We start from the raw sequence: 19,024 nt of genomic DNA, 5'->3' as shown, positions 1-19,024 counted from the left end.
TTTTTTTATATATATATTTTTTTATCCCACGATTTTGTAACCCATTTTTCACCCCTGTGCCAATCATCTACTGTGATCCTGGGCTCTATACACACCCTCCGCCAACCTGGGGAGAGCAACGGACTTAAAGGGACACTTCACCCTTTTTGCAAAAAAAATATATGTTAATGACGTTTAGAAGCTTTAGATCACTTTCCTGGGGGTCTTTATGTGTGTAATATGTGGTTTTAGATATTTTAGATTGTAGCAGTGAGCCTGTTGTCTCTGATGTCATGGACACTGGTCTCACTACCTTTCTGGACTACAATTCCCATAATTCTTTGGTGCACTGCTCCTCCTTGTGGATAGGGGAGAGCTGTCTTACTGAGACAACATGTAGTCATGCTCCCTTCATGCCTGAGTGTCCAAGTTGCTCCTTTTACACCTGACAGAGGGGGGGGAGTTTCCCTGGTTGGACGTATAGCGCGTGGAAGGAACACGTTATTCAAAACCAGTTCCTTTCCCCTCCATCAGGCGCCCCGGCTGGCCAGGGGGGAGGCAGTTTTAGAGACCAGGATTACTGCATGTTTTTGTGAGGGTATCTATACCGTATCTACTGTATGTGATCCTGTCGAGGAGCGGATTATATCGTTAATAAAAGCTCTCGTATTATAGCCCGTATAGCTTTTATTGAGAGAAGTCGGTTTGAGGGGAAAAAGGAAGTTTCCGCCTGTTGTTCCTGCAGCCCGTCGACTATACAAAACAATACTACAACATGACGTAACGATAATCATCCGCTCCCCCCGACAGGATCATACAGTATACCCTGAATGAAATGGTGCCCATGGCTATACCGCACAGGACAATGTGGCACGAAACATACTGTACATACAGTCATTTCAGATCAAAAAGACTATAAAGAGAGAGAGAGAGAGAATTATAGAATCCAGTAATTCTGTAATTAAAATGCATTCTTTGCATCATATACTTTGTTTGATAGAGAGAGGGACAGATAGAGAGAGAGAGAGAGAGAGAGAGAGAGAGAGAGAGAGAGAGAGAGTTGGGGTTGTTTGGAATTTATCACAGTTACTCGTTTACAAAAATAATGACTAGAAAAGTCGCAATTTTGTGAAATTGCAAAGTGTGGTTGCCGCAGTCGCTTACATAGGCCCCTCCCACTAATATTGCCAGCTAATTACAATGTCACGTTATACCCCTGTGATTTTTTTTTAGAGTTTATACTTTTGTCACGTCAATAAAATAAGTTGACCGTTGACCCATTTTGGTGTTTTAACTATAAGCATTATGTTGTACTTTAGCTATTGAAAAATAGCAGACCTATACAAGCTCGTAGCGCGCCACCGAGTGGCGCGCTACGAGCTTGTATAGGTCTGCTATTTTTGGAAAAAAAAATGCGGCAACAAATCTTTGAATATATATTATGGGTTAAAAGAGAAAGCTAATACTGTAGAGGGTATACTTCTACTAAAAGGACGGAGAGAAAACAAAAACTTGACTTTCCGACAACCCGGGTGACAGGAAACGTTGTGTCATTATAATGTTATCCCGCTGTGTCGCGGCTTGGCAGCGTTTTCCTCTAATCACCTCTCTTTGAATGATATATTAGAACCGAGGCCACAGGCTAGTGTAAATGTGGGACCACAGGGGACGTTTCAAAGGCTAAAACATGTTCAGGGGGGGGGTGGGGGGGGGGCTATACATTTAATTATATAGCCTAGCTAAATGTTTCCCCGTTCACCTTGCGGTGTTCTGCCAACTTACATTGCTTATAACTCATTTAGGCCTGTGACATCGAAATGATACAAACAACTCTTCTAACTAGTTTTCTGGAAAAACCTCATGTTTCTGTATATCAGTGGTGCTCAATATTTCATGTCAAGGACCCCAACAATTATATGTTAATTGGCCGCCGACCGACCCCCCCCAGAAACAAAGATTTAAAACGTTCGCTCTGAAAGAATATATATATTCAAAGATTTGCACTACATTTTCACGATAAAAAAAAAAAAAAAAAAAAAAAGCAGACCTGCAAGCAAGTTTGTATAGATCTGCTATTTTTCAATAGCTAAAATTATAACAATTTGCTTAAAACACCAAAAGGGTGTTCCCGCCCAAGATGGGTTAATTGGTGATGTAAGGAAGCACTCCTTTAAAGGGCCACTTCACCCCTTTTGCAGCAACATCTTTTTTTTAATGATGTTTTGGGAGACAAGAAACACTTTTCTTGGGGGGGGGGGGGGGGGGGGGGGTTATGTGGGTATAAATATGAGTTTTTAGATATTTCAGTATTTCCGAGTGTCCATGATGTCACTCCTTCCTGGACTACAATTCCCATAATGCTTTGGTGCACTGCTCCTCCTTGTGAATATTCCACAATCTCCGAATGCTATATAGGGTCTGGACCTATATATATATATATATATATGAGCCGAGTAAAGGAAGCTGCCATTTCCGTTTCTGCTAAGCAACAAGCGATATATATGCTTAGGCGTTTTCCATTTATATTAGGGATAAATGTGCGCGACTTTGAAGACGGAACGGAAGTGTGGCGAGGAGGAGGCTCCACTTCCGCTTTACGGTTCACTCACGACAGCTCTTCCGTTTGGTAACGCGAGACTAATGTCGAGGGAACAAAGACCCCATGCATGTGGGGCCTCCAGTCAAACATATAGGGTTATAAGCTTATTATCCGCACGTAAAATCTATTTAAGATTAATATCTGATCTTATAATTCAGGTGACTATAGTCATTGGTTTAGACAGGGGTTAAGGTTAGGTTTAGGTGTGCTTGCCCCCCCCGTGGACGGTGGGAGGTTAGGGTTTATAGGGTGAGGGTTTGAGATATAGGTTGTAGTTGTACTAGGACTAATGACTGCAGGTCTAACCAATGACTAGTCTTAGTATAGTCTAAACCAAGTGCTGTCTAAACTAAGTACTGCACCCACATACAGTACATATGGCCCACGGTATACAGTCTGACTATATAGTTCTAGAGCATAACAATATTTAACACTTCAATGTCAACCTTGCTTCTATTGCCTTGCACAATAACGTGCAGAACGAAACCCACGACAATGTCGCAACGCCTTCTCGCGTTATCACGCTGCGACGCGTTGAGAGCCAGCTATTTTTTCGGGTCGCAGACCCAGCACTCTACCGGAGATGCGGTGTGTGTGTGTGTAAAGTGTAAACGACATTTCTAAACAAATTTGTTCCAACGCAAAACGCTGCGTTCCGAGTTCGAGAGACTTCGGGTTGGGGAAAAAGCAAGTCTCCTGAATGCGTGGCATCTTTCGCCGTGTAGAAAACGCTATAGCATTCGTGGTCTTTGGAAAGGGGCAGTTGTTTTACAGACGAGGTAAAAAGGGGGGCAGGGACTCTCGAGCCCGCCCCATTTTGATGTCTATGTGTGCGCACGTCCCCGATGGCCCATGCATGGGTATATAGGGTGAAACCTGACTGGATGTCTGGATCACAAATATTGCTTTTTAAATTTAACGTCATCATCACCTCCAGCCAATGACTTTGTCCGTTGCAGTACACAGGGAGAGGCAGAGAAGGAGGAAGAGAGAGGGATGGGGAGAGAGAGAGAGAGGGAGAGAGAGAGAGAGACAGAGAGAGAGATATACAACTATCACTAGTGGCCCCTAGCTGTCACACGCATGGTATAACAACGTCATTTCCAACGTCATCTCGTGTGTGTGTGTTTTCGTTTTGGAGGGCAAAGGCAAAGTTGTCAGACATAGAGATGCATCACAGTGAAGGCTCTTGTATGGGTGCTGCCGGTGGTGACAGCTGTCACAATGTTGCCGATGTGTGAAAAGCAATTTAACGAACGTAAAGTTATGTCGTGTGAACTCAACTGTATACGTACATCGGCCATCCGATGACATTGAGAGTCCTGTAAGTGCATGTGTGTGCATACAATTATTCTCAGCCACGAGTCGGCTCAAATGAAACTTCACAATAGACCAAAATACTTTTTTTTTCTTTTTTTTGTGGTTTTCGTTTTCAGCCACATTAATTGGAATGTTAAAGAATGCTTTCGTTCCGTCGGAAAGTCGTTTTAGTGTCATTAAGTCGTTGTAATTGCCTAAACATGTCACTATATATGGCTAACGTTATAACCATTGTGTTAACCTTATTGCTAACCAGAAAATACAGCTTCCCTGCTAAATCAAAATCAGTTCCGTGACACATGAAAATGTGCATCTTTCTCGTTATTCTTAAAGGGACACTTCACCCTTTTTGCAAAAAAATATATGTTAATGACGTTTAGAAGCTTTAGATCACTTTCCTGGGGGTATTTATGTGTGTAATATGTGGTTTTAGATATTTTAGATTGTAGCAGTGAGCCTGTTGTCTCTGATGTCATGGACACTGGTCTCACTACCTTCCTGGACTACAATTCCCATAATTATTTGGTGCACTGCTCCTCCTTGTGGATAGGGGGGAGAGCTGTCTTACTGAGACAACATGTAGTCCAGGAAGGAAGTGAGCCCAGTGTCCATGACATCAGAGACAACAGGCTCACTGCTACAATCTAAAATATCTAAAACCACATATTACACACATAAATACCCCCAGGAAAGTGATCTAAAGCTTCTAAACGTCATTAACATATATGTTTTTGCAAAAAGGGTGAAGTGTCCCTTTAAGGTTTACACACACAGAGCGCATGGAGCCGATTCCGTAGCGGGTCTCATGGTCGCGTACCTATACGTACGTACCGGTATTTCCTGTAGGCGGAGACGACACATCTGCGGTTTCCCCGCACCGAGCTTTTACTACAGTGAATGGAAAAGTGACTGATGTTAGTTAGTCTGCTTCAAACGTTACTCTTTTACCTGCTTTTTACTAACACTAACATCACAAAGATGCCCCAGAACATCGGGATGAACCTGTGCAGTTTATGGCTGCTCCAACAGTAGTGGCAACACAAAAATAAATAAATAAATGGAACGTCAAAATATCAACCGCGGTGGCTGAAAGACCAGAGCCATTGAGTAACGGTTGAGACGAAGCAGTGAAAGGTCCTGAAAGATACATAACGTCAGTCTTACTCAAATACCCAATCTTTCTGTTTTAGGAACACACGGCTGCTTGTACTTTATACCTCATACTAAAGCATTAACCCATTTTGGGGGCGAGAACCCCTGTTGGTGTTAGCATTATGCTATGCTTTAGCTATTGAAAAATGGCAGATCTACAAGCTCGTAGCGCGCCACCGAGTGGCGCGCTACGAGCTTGTGTAGGTCTGCTATTCTATCAGTCATTTTGAAAAACGTCTGACATAGAAACACATGCTTTTTCCAGAAAACTGTCAGGATGTAGAAGCAAGAGCCTGATCTGAGTTGAGCACGTGGACGGTTATTCCAACATGAGAGCTCTCTTAACCCATTCTGAACGGGAACCCATTTTGGTGTTAGCATCATGTTATGCTTTAGCTATTGAAAAATAGCAGATCGGTGGCGCGCTACGAGCTTGTAGGTCTGCTATTTTTGAAAAATTCGAAGAACGACTGACATTTTTAGAATCTGATCTCAGGTCAGAATGGGTTCATCAGACCAGTGTGTGTCCAGCGGAAACCTCGTATGAATCTGATCTCAGGTCAGAATGGGTTAACTCCCGGTTATGAAGAGCGACGTGAGGAGAGGACACAGACAAAACGGCACCACTGCACCAGGGCCAATTCCTTCACAATCCGTGACCGGGGCCAAAACATCCCTGTTTATATAGGTCACAGTGAGACAAAAGTGCATTACATTAACTCCCCTTTCGACCTGAGGAGGATATATATATCTTCTATACAAATGCCGTCCAAATCCCTGACAAGTTGTCTGAAAAGCCTCATGTTTCTATATTACGTCGGTCGTTCTCAAACATTTTCAACGTCAGGGACCCCCCAAAAATATATGCATATTCAATATATTATATATATTTGAATCACATTTTCACGATTTTTCAAAAATAGCAGACCTACAAGCTCGTAGCTCGGAGCTTGTAGATCTGCTATTTTTCATTAGCTAAAGTATAACACAATGCTTCAAACACTGCGAGGGGTTCCCGGCCCAGAATGGGTTAACCCATTAAGATCTGAGCTGAGGGCCGATTCTACTAATGCCTATACTAAATCCTAACAGTTTTCCGAAGAACATAATAAATGGTGCATGAACAGTATATATAGCGCCTTTATCCAAGGCCCTTTTTACATAGATTGTGCATCACATTCACACACCGATGGCGGTGGAAACCATACAAGGCACCAACCAGCACACCAGGAGCAATTATAGGGGGTTCAGTGTCTTTGCTCAAGGACACTTCGACACTAAAACTCCGGAGGAGCCCCTGCAGGGTTCGAACCGGCAACCTTGCGGTTATACCATCCGGCCACTCTACCACCTGAGCCACCGCCGCCCTTTGTTGTATCACCGGTGATCAAACGTTTTCATGTAAAAATTAATTGAAGCTCAAAAAAGCCCCATCTCGTGTTCAATATTTGATAAATGTCTTCTAGATATACCGGGGGTTGTGGCTCTTTCAGAGCCGCGGGAACTCTGGGGGGGGAGGGAGGGAGGGGTAGAAATGTCGACCATTTTTGTATGCTATTTTTATGAATCATATGTGACTTGAAAAATTAATAAAGAAACCCAAAAAAAACAAAAAAACAAAGCCCCATCTCAAAATATTTTGTTCCAGAGTCGAGCAGAGACCCTCGGAAGCACAATTAATGTTCACGTAAAATTTTTTAATGAGCAGTTATTCAAAGCGTATCACCGTTCCACGCTTTGAACCTCGCTATGTGTAAAAAGAAGTATCTTCCAACCTGCCAAGCCGTTTAGCATAGCTTAGCTTAGCATAGTTTAGCTTAGCATACGTCGTCTTACCCAAAAAATAAATGACTAAATAATGGCACCCTTCACTTTGAAGTATAGACATAAAAAAGCGTCCCCCGGCGATGACACCGTGTCAAGCTTCCATCCTTCCCCATTATGCCCTTTTCTTACTCTCTATACTTTATCCCGAGAACGATTCTACAAATGCCTTCGAAACATTTTTCGGGAAAAAAAACCCATGTTTCTACGTCAGTCGTTGTCATACATTTTCATTTAATTTCATTTTTTTTCTTCATTTTTTTACTCCAACAATTGCTGGTCTCTAAGCTGCTGGAGAGCATTATGTGTAGCAAAGACTACACAAATGTATTCTTCATGTATAATGCATCAACCTTTTAGTACTGCAAGTCTTAGTAATAAGTCCTTCAGATCGTGGACCTATAATATGCACTTTATGCTCTGAAGAATAAAAATTTAAATGCCAAGTGTGCAACCGACCGTCACAATATCGGGGACACTTTTATTGAAGCACATGCGTTTTGGTCAAATAGACGTTGGCTGGGTTTCCCCAAAGGACATTGTTGCGTGGGGAGTATATATATATGCGTCATGCGTGTGGTTATTCTCAACAACCACCCCTTTCACTGTGTGCGAACATAGATATTCCGTGGCATAGATGTGCCACGCAATGGTATAGGCCCGAGGCCTGACCGAGCAATAAAAATAATGCTGGATTAACTATATAGCTTGTATTGTATGGTAACTTTGTCTGCACAATAGCCTCCCATTGAGACTCCTTGTACAGGCCTATATGTATTAACCCACAATGAAGCTATAGTTCATTCAGGCCATTGACAGGCCGACAAGCTCACGCGTGCGACGCGCTGTGAGCTTGTAGATCGGCTATTTCCAGCATGCAAGCAAGTGTGAAATGACTTCTACTACTTCTACTCCTATCCTGACTATACAGTCTAGTTTAGTCTTAGTTTTTACTTGTCGACGAAAGTGTCCATATTAGCTTAAGTTTTCATTCCGTTTCCATTTGGTTTTCGTCAGTGGAAACAAAAAGGCAGTCGGCGGACATCTTTCGCCATAGTTTTGGGTCGACAAAATCAACACCGAACTCTCCGACGGGCGGTGAAATGGCCCCCCTCATGACGACATTGCCCCGCGTGTCTCGTGTCGTGTGTCCTGTGCCGAGGAGAGAGAGAGATGTCATCTCGTCTGAGATTACAGTTTGTATATACGTTCATACCGTCGGGTATCTAGAATGCCCCGCGTTATCCCGGTGAAGTCACGAAGAGTCGCGGCTATGTGCCAATTATATGGAGTCGACAATGTCGGACTTATAGACGTGTCAAAGCCAGCTACAAAATATGTTAATCCGTGATGTTGGACACACTGGACACCAGAACCGAATAGTTCTGATGATCCTCATGGGGGCTACCCGCAGCCCCGCCTCCCCCCCCCCCCCCCCCCCCACAGCGGTGGAAAAAAATAAGTTGATGTTTTCACTGGTACTTTGGGTAGGCTACAGAATTGCGTTGGGGGGGACTATCGCGGCCGAGCGAAGCGAGGCCGCCGCCGCGGATTTATTTATTTCCCAAATGGTCTAAAATTGAGTTATTTAGCATACTTTTACCAATGAATTAGCCTATACACAGACAACGACTGATTATCCTATTTTGGACGATATGGGTCTTTTCTCGAGTCAGTGTGTAGTCTCACTATAGTCTGTGTAGATTACCCGGCGGTGTCGCGGCTCATGGCTCTTCACAGACGGCACAGAGACAGCAGTCACTCCGCTGAATGTGTCAGTGTTGCTGCCTTACACACCCACCGCCTATGGGCACTGTACTGTAGGCATATAATACCTGGCTAGGTGAAAACAAAAGAAACCCGATTAGCATTTGAGTACTTTTAACACCTCTGAACAGCCGGCGGAATTCCAGAGCATGTGTAAATACGCTAGTATGCAGTCTGTGACAGAGTCACAGAGTGTCAATAATTCCCAGAAAATCTGTAATGTTAATATAAAATGTCCACGAAAATCCTCATGGGGGCTAAAAGGGGCTATTTAATTCTTCATGGGGGCTATAGCCCCATAGCCCCCACAGACTCGACGTCGTTGCTGGACACCATCGAAAAGCAACAACCGTAACAGCCAGGACTCAACGCAAACTTAGTGGGCTATATGGCGACCTGTCAAACAAAGTGTATGATGCAAAGAATACATTTTAATTACATAATTGCTGGATTCTATATTTAATATCTCTCTCTCTCTCTCTCTCTCTCTCTCTCTCTCTCCCTCCCTCCAACAAACAGGAATGGAAATTAATCACTGTGGCAACCATTATCACACAGTCCGTGAAAAAGAGACGTCAAGCTCGTCTGAGAAATATATGGCCGTGTGTGTTTTGTGTATTGTGAGCTGGTTCATCATTCGTGCCAACATGTCCGCTGTCTCCGTCATGTTTTTTTGAGTGTCGCAGGAGAACAGACGAGGCAATATCAGAGACAGCAGCAGAGCAAGCCGATATTTAATAATGCCCGTCTCTCATGGGTTGTACGCGTGCAGTGCACACATACATACACGTGTTATGACCCTGCGTCGGAGTGACTTTCAACAGAATATGAAAGCCGAGACGGTTAACCCATTCTGACGTGAGATCAGATTCATACGAGGTTTTTCCACTGGACACACACTGGTCTGATTAACTCATTCTGACCTGAGATCAGATTCTAATCGTTCTTCGATTTTTCAAAAATAGCAGAAAGCTCGTAGCGCGCCACCGAGAGCTTGTAGATCTGCTATTTTTCAATAGCTAAAGCATAACATGATGCCGACACCAAAATGAGTTCCCGTTCAGAATGGGTTAACCTACACTATAGCTGTGTGCGTATACCCGCTTGTTGAGTAAAGACACGCTAGCCGTGGGCATTTAAAGAACTATACAATGTCTGTGATTCAACAGATTGCTGGCTCAGGGGAGAGTGACCGCTTAGGAATCGGGAAAGGGTGCCCGCGGCCAGCTCCTCCTGCCATAATGGTACAGTAAATGGTGCATTTATATAGCTAGCGCCTTTATCCAAGGCGCTTTACATATAGTGCATCATATTAACCCATTCATACACCGATTGCAGCGGAAGCCATGCAAGCAGGGCTCCAGCGTGCAACCTATTATAGGTTGCATATGAGACTTCATTTCTTTAATGTGCGAGTTAAATTTGAACGAGGTCGCACCGGTGCTATACTTTATTCTCGCTCATTCCGCGCCTCCTCTCTCTCTCTTTCTCGCTCCCTCTCTCTCTCTCTCTCTCTCCCTCTCTGCCTGTCTGTCTGCACCGGTCTGCACACGACACGCGTGAGTTCAACAGCGGCGGCGGCGCTCACTGATCAACCCCGGAAAAAAACGAAACTTATTTCAGCATCGGCTGTAGGCCTACAACTCCACTTGCAGCGTCAAAACCAACAATGGCACAACCGATGACTTTGACATCGTGACCGGTGTAAGACAGGGTTGCATTCTGTCACCGCTGCTCTTCATAATTACAATTGACTTTGTGATGAGGAAGGCCGTCACCGGGAAAAACTTCGGTATCAAGTGGGGAGGGGGCAGACTAGCCGATCTGGACTTTGCGGACGACTTGGCTCTGTTAAGTCATACCCAGCCTGCCATCTGCAAGAGTTGACCAACAGTCTCCATGAGCACGGAGATAAGGTCGGTTTACGGATAAGCCAAGAAAAGACAAAGGCCATGACCATTGGACAATACCAACACCTTCCACCACTCACTATAGGCCTACATGACATAGAGTACGTTGACAACTTCACATACCTTGGAAGTAACATCTCGAACACAGGAGACGTGGAGAAAGACGTCAACAACCGAGTTGGCAAAGCCGCAGGAGTGTTTCAGCGTCTCCGCAACATTTGGTCGTCTAAAACAATCTCTACGGCCACCAAGCTAGGCCTCTATATGTCAGTGGTCATCCCAACAGCGACCTACGCCCGTGAGACGTGGATGAAGACAGCCAACACCACCAACAAGTTGGATGTCTTTCACCGAAGATGCCTCAGATCCATCCTGAGGATCTCATGGAGAGACCACATCACCAATGAGGAGGTGATGAGAAGGGCAGGGGTAGCACCACTGTCTGTCATCATCGATGAAAGGAGAAGGAGAATGGCTGGACACGTACTCCGACTGCCAAGAGAGAGACCGGCAAGTGTGGCAATGGACTGGATGCCAGAAGGTGGAAAGAGGAAGAGAGGGAGGCCAAAGAAGACATGGAGACAGACAGCCAAGGAAGACCTAAGCGAGATGGGTGTCAGCTGGCACGGAGCAAGAAGGGTCGCCAGTGACCGGAATAAATGGAGAGGACTCGTCGCCCAATGTTCCAATAGGAACGGGAGGAACTAAGTCTAAGTAAGTGTAGGCCTACATAAGTTTCCCTGGAGCGCACACTTTTTTTTTACAACTGGGATGATGATGCATGCTGTGCATTGCTGTCGCTGAATCCACGGAGACAGCAGACACAACATTAATATGGGGGACTGCGCCTCGTCCCCGACCCCAAACACGGTAAACTTGTTTTTGAAAAATAGCTTCCAATAGCTTGTTATTTTGCGTCGAGTAGCGCTGTGTGCAGGCCATAGACTGTATGCAGGCCAGGCTACATACATGGTCGCCTCGAACAAAATACATCTCCCACGTGAAACCTGGTATATTCTTCGTCGTACGACGTGGTGTTGCATGCTGAAAATAGCAGATTTACAAGCTCACAACGCGTCGCGTCCGCCACACGTTGTGAGCTTGTAAGATCAGCACATGGAAATATGCAGGCTGAGACGTTTAGAAACTTTCCCCCTTCACAATAAAAGCACATCAGCTTTCACACGTTCATTCCATATAAAGAAAAGACAGGAGGAAAGTGGGCAAAGATTATGAATTCGGTGGCATTTCACATTGCAAAAGGGTGCAGGAAGAGTGGGCACGTGGGCACCTCAGTGTGAAAATATCCTTATTGGCCATTAGGTTGAACATGCCCATGCAGAAGCTGGTAAGGGGTGTGTCTCATTTAATTCTGTTTCATATACAGTAGCCAAATGATAATAACGATATGGAAAAATGCACTATAGGTTAATTCATCATAATAATTTCCTAGAGAATGTGTGTGAGTGAGAAATATAACATGTTATGTGCTTAATTTAAGGCATTTATGCTTCAGCCAAGAAAACCTTTGCTAGCCTTGGTGAGCGATTGTGGTGGCGCTACCAACTGAAAAGGTAGGTGGCACCAGTGCTACCTGTGAAAAAGTTAGTCTGGAGCCCTGCATGCAAGGTACTACCAACCAGCACATCTGGAGCAATTTGGGGTTCAGTGTCTTGCCCAATACAAGGACACTTCGACATGTGGACAGGAGGAGGAGCCGGGATTCGAACCGCCGACCCTAGGGATCGTTGGACGACCTGCTCTACCTCCTGAACCATGCGGCCGCCCCAGAGTCGAAGTAGTTCCACAAAATATATATATATATATATTATACGTACGATGGAGAAGACGGTATTTAAGTTCCGCACAATGTTCTGTAATGGCTCCCAGTAGAAAAGGAACTCATTTCATTTCGACCTGCGTGTGGATCTGTTGAAGAAGACTGTATCAAATCGTTCGGCACAAACAAGGGACTAAATTATTTTCGCTCCTATGCCACCAAAAATGTGGAACGCCCTACCAACAGTCATTAAGACATGTGAATCCCTTGACTCCTTCAAAACCGCTCTCAAAGGGCACCTATACGGACGGCTGCAATTCGAAACTGGCCCCCGTAAAATCTGAATCCTCCCCCACCCCTTTTCCCCTCCCCCCCCCCCCTTTTCCCCTCACTGTATATGTATCTTTTCCCTTTTTGCTTATATATGATGAATTCCTGTTCTGTTCTTTAACTACATAGAAGTGTCTATTTGTATACGTCTCTAAATGTTTTGATGAATTGAACAATGTGGACCCTGTTGTAAACAAGTGTAATGATTAATTGGGGTCGTCCACTCACAGTTAACAGTCTCTGTATCGAGTCTGTGCTTGAAATGTACTGTAATTCTATACAAACTGTCAATAAATATTTCAATCAATCAATCAAAGTCCTCCTGGTCATGCAGTGTGGAAAACGGATCGGCTCTCTGGTCACGAGTAAAATATAAAGCCGAAAGTTGTTTTCGTCGACTAATACCAAGACGGAAAATGTTTCAGCAAGCGTATAAAAACAGTCATTACGACGGCATCAAGGCCCGCCAAAATACATTGTATAGTCGACTAAAGCGACTGTAGATTTAGTCGACTAAAACTAGACTAACACGAAAAATGTGACTAAAACTATAAATGAAGTTTAATTCCAAAGACTAGGACTATAGAATAAAATAGAAATGTGCAGCCTCCTCCCCCCACTTCCGTTTCGCCTTTACCGTCACGCAAATGTATCCTAATAATATAAAGCATATATATATATATATATATATATATATATATATATATATATATCACCCATTCTTGAGATAAGGGACAAAACTTTTTTCAAACTGGATTTTTTTTTTTTTTAAGATACATTCAAATCAAATAGATGTATTTGTAGACACAGGTCTCAACTACCAATCTTGAGAAGGAACAGGTTTTTCGCATAACATTTCTTTCTAAAATGGGACATTTATGCACTTAATACCTGATTCATGTCAACTCCGTCAGACACACTAAAATCCCTTTTAATTGAATTTTATCATTTCAACAATAATATAAAGTCCTCAGTTATCTTATAATGGCTTTCAGTAATCAAGTTAAGTAATACAAATCTTTTAATATTATTTTGTTCCAATATCACACTATTATGAAATATCCAATTTCTCAAAACCGTCATTTCAACCTTTATTTTCAATATTATAACATGAAAACCATGTAAAAAAAAAAAAAAATCATCATTACGTATCATTTCAGTTGGTGTTTCAATACATAAGCACAAAAGATTTGACAGCGAATTTTCTATTTCTTTGGAAATTAACAAAAACATCACGGGACGAACGTCTGACGGAGTTGACGAACATCTGACGGAGTTGACAAGTTTAACTGATTTAGGTTCTAGACCACCTAGGATCTTGATTCTGGTGACTAATCCCACATTTTCAAGGATGAGGAATACAGTGGTACTATTTAGATTTGCCCTGTGAACATGGCAGCCATTTTTCAAAATGGCCGCCAACTTTCTGTTATTTCCCAATAACTCAAGTTCTACACCACCTAGGATCTTGATTCTGGTGACTAATCATACATTTTCAAGGATGTGGGATACATTGGTACTATTTAGATTTGTCCTGTGACCATGGTAGACATTTTTCAAAATGGCCGCCAACTTTCTGTTATTTCCCAATAACTCAAGTTCTACACCACCTAGGATCTTGATTCTGGTGACTAATCATACATTTTCAAGGGTGAGGAATACAGTTGTACTATTTAGATTTATCCCGTGACCATGGATGGTAGACATTTAAAAAAATGGTGGACCTGCTATTATTTTACCAATTTACTCAGGGAATATTATCAGAATAATATAAAATCTGTGAATACATTTCTTACCAAGAATTTTCTTCACCAATGTTTGTAAAGGTGTCTACTAACATATCCCACATTGGTTTCTATTTGACCACCCTAGGGGCATGTTTGACAGCTGCTGAAAGTTGGGTACCATCAACAAACAATATAAGGCTAAATGTTTTAAATTTCATTATGCTTTAAGTAGCATGTGGCATGTCAAACTAGGGGCTTTTCATGATTCTGGATCCATTCCAAGCATTAGTTTTGCACAAAAAACACTACGTTGGCTAAAAACGGCCATAGCCATCATCACAGATGTGATGAGGTCAGCACATGTCGGCACATTTGGGCAAGTGGCTATGGCCAAACTAGGGGGTCTATGGCCAAACTAGGGGTCAAACTCCTTGGGCTAAATTCGGTGAGGTGAACAGTGAGCAGTGAACAGTGAGCGAAAGACTGAAGACAGAAGATTTGGCTTCAGGACCATCAGGCAGGATGTGCAGACACTGAAGGCATCAGTGTCTTTCTCTGTGTCCCCAGCATGTCAACCAAAGCAATGTTACCAAATCAAAGGAGCCTTCACCTCATGTCACCTGGGGCTGGGTGAGCAATCGTATCCTGTATCTAAACTCACAACTAAATACAGACACTTGGCCAGACTGCCGTTTGAAAGGGTCAAACCCCTCATCCTGATTGGGGAAGACCACCCCACCTAATCACACCAACCGAACAAGTGAGGTTGGGGCCTCCAGGTGGGCCAGCAGCCATCTGCACAAGACTGGGCTGGACCCTGCAGGAAAGCAATCTCCAGCCAAGACAATGTAAGTTGACTATAACAGAGCCCCAGAACACAGAGCTCAGGAGAAGGATGGAGAAACACTGGCAGGAGGCCACCAAGATACAATGCCCCGGAGACCCAGAGTGTGCCACCACTGGCAATAAGGAGATCAACTGCTGCAGCAAAGATGTCATGAAAGGCAAGTCTCCACCAAAAAAAACCCTGAACCTAATCGGGGTGTCAAGAGACCAAAGTTTCTCCCCCACAGTTCCCTGCAGTGGCCAGTGAAGTCAAACTGTGCATCTGTACCTGAAAGGGGCAAGTCAAAGGCCAGAAAGCCCACCTCCTTTTAATGTCCTGTCAGTAGAAACTCAACCTGCACCTGAAATAAGCCCTTACCTCTCCCAGAGAAAGATCATCCTTGAAAATGTAATGATTAGTCGCCAGAATCAAGATCCTTGGTGGTCTAAAACTTGAGTTATTGGTAAAATAACAGCAGGTTGGTGGTCATTTTGAAAAACAATGGCTGCCATGGTCACAGGACAAATCTAAATAGTACCACTGTATTTCTCATCTTTTAAAATGTATGATTAGTCGCCAAAATCAAGATCCTAGGTGGTCTAAAACTTGAGTTATTGTAAAATAACAGCAGGTGGCGGCCATTTTGAAAAAAAAATGGCTGCTATGGTCACAGGACAAATCTAAATATTACCAATGTACCCCACATCCTTGAAAATGTATGATTAGTCACCAGAATCAAGATCCTAGGTGGTGTAGAACTTGAGTTATTGTAAAATAACAGCAGGTGGCGGCCATTTTGAAAAATGGCTGCCATGGTCACAGGGAAAGTCTAAATTGTACCACTGTATCCCTCATCCTTGAAAATGAGGTCTTAGTCACCAGAATCAAGATCCTAGGTGGTGTAGAACTTGAGTTATTGTAAAATAACATCAGGTGGCGGCTCTTTTGTAATATGGCTGCCATGGTCACCACGAGACAAATCTGTGATGGCCCCATAGCCAAAAATGTTCCTTAAGGCATGCTCTAACTGTGTGCCAAATTAGAATACTGCCCATTATTCAAAAACAATAATTTTATTGTTTTAGGAACACTTTTGTCAACTCCGTCAGATACACGTCAACTCCGTCAGACACAAAATCTGACGGAGTTGACGTCTGACGGAGTTGACAAAATGGCATTTGTTTTCATCTTAACCCTCTTTAGTACAATGTAGCCATTTTGTTTTTGCTTAATTTTGTTAGCTAAACCTAACCCCTAAACTAAAATAATAAACATTATTTTTGAATTCTTAACAAAATCATAATAATGTCCTGACGGAGTTGACATGTAAAAGCTGTGACCACATTGTTATCAACATTGTTTGTTTAAAATATCAAACAATTGAATGCTTGTCAGACCAGGTACTCCACTGTTGCAACAAATATAAATGGGACTTGGAAAAGGAGTCTTCAGGCTAAATCTGTCGACAATATTTTCTGATTAATTTAAGACTTTTAAAAAAACCTGACGGAGTTGACGGAGACGTGGGACGAACATTTGATATGAGATATTTAATAGAAAATATGAATTAAAATTAACTGTGTATATTATTTGCTATGTTGTTGACAATCTACTTTAATTTAGTATGTATATTTATGTGATTGTGACAGTATTAGACACTTTTTTGGCAGTTTGAAATTGTGGCCGCTTGCTGGGGACAGGCTAAATACAGGCCTTTTTGGGTACAGGGCCTGCTTTTAACTAATTCAGATGGAATATGAAAACAATTATAATGAAATTAAGGGCATAATAATACACAACTGTATTACACTTAACTTTGCAAGTGCTTTTATTTTTATGAATTAATTTATTTTTTACATAAAATAAGGCTCTTATGTGTGGGACATGTTTTTTCCACTTTTGTCCCTCATCTCAAGAATGAGTGATATATATATATATATATATAAGCTAAGCTTGATGCTTAGCAGAAATGGAAATACAAATAAATGAAACGTAAAGATATTTTAAAATATATATATATATAGATTTCTCGGAGGTGTAGTTTTCCTCTATTTATATATAGTGGTCAGAGATTGTGAAATAGTCGTATGGATATATATATATATATATATATATATATATACATACTGTATATACAGTATATGCGAGACCACTGCTATCCTGATACGCGACATAACGTAACACACTGTACCCGGTATACCGTATACCAAAAATGGAACGTGACGGAATGACGACGCGATGAGAGACAAAATCGTTTCCGACGGGAAATGTGCTCAATGTCAATAAATATGTCAAACCTCGGAGATTCAAAGTGACACACTCTGAGAGCGTTTGTTGTGACTGCAGAAAGCCTGTGCGTGTGTGTGTGTGTGTGTGTGTGTGGGGGGGGGGGGGGGGGGGGGGGGGGGGGGGGGGGGACTTCCTGGCGTGAACAAGGCCAGCCAGCCAGGCGAACACACACAGAGGAATCATGCTGCACTCAGCCAAGTGTGCACTCTGCATCGACATCCATGCACCACCTACACACACACACACACACACACACACACACACACACACACACACTGTACAACAGATCAGCATGCCCTTATAGACATACACACACACACAATGGATGCCAGCGGGGATGAATGGACCGGATGTACGCACGCACCCACGCACGCACGCACGCACGCACGCACGCACGCACAGTGAACGTTATCATCTAATTGTTCTGTATAGAAACGTTCATTTCAAATTAAGTTCTGCTGAACAAATGAAAGTTAACCCATTTTGGGGCGGGGACCCGTTTTGGTGTTAGCGTCACGTCGTGCTTTAGCTATTGAAAAATAGCAGATCTACAAGCTCTACGAGCTTGTATAGGTCTGCTGTTTTTGAAAAATCGAAGAGCGACTGACACAGAAGACATTTTTTTTAGAATCTGATCTCAGGTCAGAATGGAAAACTGTCAGGATGTAGAAGACATTTTTTTTAGAATCTGATCTCAGGTCAGAATGGAAAACTGTCAGGATGTGTAGAAGACATTTTTTTAGAATCTGATCTCGGGTCAGAATGGGTTAAATCGGTATAAGCCTGACGTCGTGCAGTATATATTCACAGCCCTGGCGGGGGGGGGAATGTTAACCCATTCTGAACGGGAACCCATTTTGGTGTTAGCGTCATGTTATGCTTTAGCTATTGAAAAATAGCAGATCTACAAGCTCATAGCGCGCCACCGAGTGGCGCGCTACGAGCTTGTAGGTCTGCTATTTTCGAAAAATCGAAGAGCGACTGACATTTTTAGAATCTGATCTCAGGTCAGAATGGGTTCATCAGAGCAGTGTGTGTCCAGTGGAAACCTCGTATGAATCTGATCTCAGGTCAGAATGGGTTAAAGAAGTGTTCCACAGTCAATCTATATAAAGCAGATGATGGGATATCTCCGCTTGTACCAATCGCCTGCAGGAATCTGGATACATTCACTGTCAAAACATTGTGTGGGCTTATTGGTGACAAAGCTATATACGGCCATTATATATTTATTTTTTAACCACACCAAATGAATGCCTCTGCCCAGATTAACAAGGGCCGCCCCTCCGTCCTTTGCATTGGTTCTATAGGGCGCATGGGATCCTTCAGGATTTTAACGATTCCGGTTCCTTAGTTTAACCTGCGGTGGCGTGCTATTTTTCCAACAGCTAAAGCATGATATAATGCTTTAAACACCAAAAGGACGTGCTATACGTCCAACCAGGGGAAACTTCCCCCCCTGTCAGGTGTAAAAGGACTAAGGAGCGACTTGGACACTCGGGCATGAAGGAAGCATGAGTT

Source organism: Protomyctophum bolini (genome assembly GCF_963924005.1).
Source record: "Protomyctophum bolini genome assembly, chromosome: 22".
Lineage (NCBI taxonomy): Eukaryota > Metazoa > Chordata > Actinopteri > Myctophiformes > Myctophidae > Protomyctophum > Protomyctophum bolini.
Note: the sequence above shows the minus strand (reverse complement) of the source record.